Here is a 4,204-nt window from a genome sequence, read left to right as displayed (position 1 = left end):
TAGATAGATAGATAGATAGATAGATAGATAGATAGATAGATAGATAGATAGATAGATAGATAGATAGATAGATATAAGAGCCCAATTAGAAACAAACATGGCACCATCAGAAGCAGAAATTCAGCCGATGGTGGAGAAGTTAGACATCACTGCAAAGGTAACGGGCCACTTTTGGTTTCTCTGTGTCTTTGGCCTGGTTGTGGAGCAGCCTGAGATCTTTGTGTGTCTGTGAGAACCCAGACTGGACCGGACCTCCCTCAGGAGTTCTTCTCTGTAATTATGATTGGTCAGGACTCTGATGGAGGATTTTATTCCCACACATAGTCCTCCTTCTCATCCCCAGTCCAGGAAGTTATCATCCTTTCTTTAACGTCACACAAAACTGTACAGACGTGAGGCGAACTAATACGGTTACATCATCAGAGCCAGATTCCTGGTTTGGTTTGATTTTCAGAGAGATGAAACCACCAGTTTGTTTYTAAAGTCTTCTAACTTTTAGCCTCCAGAACTCCTGGAAATATGAACGCCCAACAGAAAACTTCTCAACGACTCAACRAAGGAAGATTTCTTTGGGAGGTTGTGAGGAAAGTTTGGACACAAACCAACAAGTTCAGATGGCTGAATGTCCTCTCAGATGTAGAAAAAGTTGAAGAGCCGACAGGTTTTTACCTCCATCGTGGCTAAAATTAAAGAGAACATTTTATTCCAGCTGATGAACAAGATTTATTATCCTGTTCCACCTCCAGGAAGAAAGCAGGAACACATAATCTTAGATTTGTTAATCTGGAAGTTTGCTCAAWTTTTATAACTGATTTCTTTTAATAAGCTTTTTTTTTTCTTGGTCCAGATCCTCCTGACAGAACTGGTCTGTCAGGTTTTGGCTCCATCTTCAAACCCTAGACCTGTTCWATGAGACTGGGATCAGGACTTTGTTGTCCTGAAGACTCTGTGTAACCAGCGTGTCCGTCTGCCGAGAGACAATGTGCATTTGAAGACACGTTTGAGGTTTTGTCACAGTTTGGTGGTAGTTTGGTTTCAGATTCTTGTCTGTCCACCCTACAAGAAACTACTGACTTTTTTTGGACCTTGGCTCGGTTCTGGAAACTTTCAGTGATCTATATTTTGGATTCTGACCCTAAATATTGCCAGAAATAACATGAGCTTTAACTTCCTGTCTTTCTTCAGATGTTGCTTCAACATTTCCACCTAATATTCTTGTCCTCGTGATGTTCAGTGAAGTTCTGCATTCCCCCTTGAAGTAAAACACCATACATCATGATGCTGCCACCTCCGTGCCTCACAGTCAGGCCCGTGGACCTTTCTGTGTRRAGTTTGYATGTTCTCTCCATGCATACATGGGTTCTCTCCGGGCACTCCGGCTTCCTCCCACAGACCAAAAACATGACTGTTAGGTTAAYTGGTAACTCTAAATTGTCCCTGGGTGTGAGTGAGAGAGTGAATGGTTGTCTGTCTGTTTGTGTGTCCCTGTGATGGACTTACGACCTGTCCAGTGTGTAACCCGCTCCTGTGACTGCTGGATATGGGCACCAGTGACCCCGAAAGAATCTGATATAGATAATGGATGGATGAATGAATTGAATGGGGGGATTTGTAGAAAAGTTATAAACAATATCTTACCTGTCGTAGCTCCTCTCCGAACATTCGATTCTCTTCTTGACTCTGCTGCTGTCAGGAAAACAAACTRTTCAGTAGTGTGATGGGATCCACACTGGCTGGTCAGTCCATTACAACACAAACCGAACACCAAAGAAGAATATCAAATGTGTCAAACTCTAAATGCAAATATTCAGTTAAATACAAAAGTTTGTTTAAATAAAGAAGATACGAGTTCTCCCTCTTCAGCAGGAACTGGTACAGTCCAATAATCCACTTCATGTATTTAAGTGTCAAACCCTGGCCACCATCTTTAGTCTGGCAGCTCCCAGGGATCACAGCAGGAAGAAACCAGTAAAAGACATGAGCACAAACAAAAATAAATAAGTTTATGTATAAGTAAAGTAAATCTGTACACTTACAAATAGAACAGATGTTTTTAAACCAATAACATTTTTTTTTTACAAACTAAGGTTTCAGTGTGTTTGGATGAATAAATAAATGAAGGCACATGACTTTAGTGAAGCGTGAAAACACACTGGGCCACCACAACCAGAGAAGTTTACTTTCTCCACCCAGCTCTTTTTCTACGATTTAGCAGACATGAGATCAGTTAATCCTTTCAGCTCAAACATCTGGAAACAGAATATTTATACACAGAATCACGGTTTTTGAACTGAGGCWGCATTTCTGGGTTTAATTCTGTCAGATTGCTGACTCTATGGAAGAACCCAAACAGACTCTGCACAGTGAAATCCTCAGCAGATGATGGGAAAAATGCTTTGTGAGAAGTCTTTTTTTATTGAATTCCCAACAAGTCGCCTGTACAAACTAATATAAAAACAGTTCTTCAGACCTTTGGAAGCTGGGTTTTGTAGAAAGGTTATGAGCAGGTAATATCCTACCTGATAGAACTGACTTTACTGTTGGACCTGCAGGACTTCAGCTGGATGACTCAGAAGGACGTTCTACAGGCTGCTGGACTTCATATCCTCTAGAACTGGACGAGAGAACCYGATGAGTCTTCTGAGCTGAAGGTCTACATTCAGTCCTCAGCTGCTGATGAAGTCTCTTCTCTGTAATTTGGGACATCAGGATGTCTCGACTGTCTGAGGACTGAAAGTCTGAGAGGAAAACCTTCAGCTGACCCACTTCAGAGCCTCAGGAGGTCCTGAAGCTTCAGGTCTGAACATATCAGGAGACCAGAACCTCCTCAGAGCTGAACTCTGAGCTCCAGACTCCTGAGTCTTGGTCCTGAAAACAGCAGCTTTTATTTCAACCAACCTCTGGTGAAGTTTGGAAACGTTAACTTTTTTGTTTCTTTGTGATTTTTTATTCTAAAAGTTTATGTATCCACAGCTGTTTAACATTTTATTCTCTGTTATGTGTAAAATATGTTTGAACACTTTGTCTGACATTCAAATCTAAAAAAAATCATATTCTGGTGGGTATTTTCTAATTTAAATACAAAAATCTGACTCAATTTTATTAAATTAGTAGAAAATATTACAAAAGGCCATATTAGCAACATCAACACGTTTTATACTTTCATGTAATTTTCAAAATTTAATCTTTCATTTTTTTTGGGAGGAGGAGGTTTTATTATTGAATAAATTTGTGCAATAATTTTATATGCTGAGGCCTTTAATTTGAAGATGTTATTGTTCATTTTTAAAAAGATTCCAGGATTATATCAACTGATTTAAAGTTAGTTTTACCAAAATTTATGTAGAAAATTTAACTTGTGTAATAAAATTATATTGGAGTATTTTTTGGGCTTTTAGTTTGAAGGCTTATTTTCCCTTTGGATGATTTAACATAGTACGTGTTATTTGGACTCATTTTGGACGACTCACTATTAACAAAGGGGTCGCCTGTAAACTTTGACCTTCACATGAAKAGGACCCATTAGGTGTCCACTGTCCAGCAGTGCTGTTTGACATTTATCCTAACGGCAGAGATGTTCCATGACACCTCTCATCTTTGGACAGGGGTATAAAACCATAAAGAACAACAAAATAGGACACAATTTTATTAAAAACTTTTCCAAATAAACAGTAATACAAGCAATATTAAAAACAAAAAACAGCCAAAGACAAAATGTTARTGTGCTGATATTGTGGAGTAATGACGACACAGGAGCTAGGTTCCAACACCTCGTTTATGCACAGAGAGCCAAACAGGGACGGTAAGCGCCAAAACAAATCTTCTACATAAAACATCATGTCATCTGGGTGCGAGTGGAGCCCCCTGGTGGTCCGCCACACACGGCTCCCCTGAACACCCAGTATGGTCTGTAGCTAGTCCAGTGGACGGGTTTGAGGACCTTGAACAGGCCATCATACAAAGGCATAGTGATGTCCTGTGCATCGTGCCAGACAAAAACCAACTTATGCTGCGTTCACACCGAACGCGATTTCAGCTTCAAAATCGCAGCCAACGCTGAAGTTTGAAGCTTGTGCACTTTGAGGTCAGACGCAGGTCAGCTCTTGAAGCGCTGCACGGCAGCAACAGCCTCCCCTCCCTCCTCTGTCGGGCTCTGTTTAATGTCAGACGAGGAAGTGGCTTTGCTTTATTTACAGAGCAAGAG

This window comes from Austrofundulus limnaeus, unplaced genomic scaffold (assembly GCF_001266775.1).
Source record: "Austrofundulus limnaeus strain Quisiro unplaced genomic scaffold, Austrofundulus_limnaeus-1.0 Scaffold72, whole genome shotgun sequence".
In the NCBI taxonomy this organism is placed as follows: domain Eukaryota; kingdom Metazoa; phylum Chordata; class Actinopteri; order Cyprinodontiformes; family Rivulidae; genus Austrofundulus; species Austrofundulus limnaeus.
The sequence above is the reverse complement of the archived record's forward strand: the minus strand, read 5'-3'. Positions refer to the sequence as shown.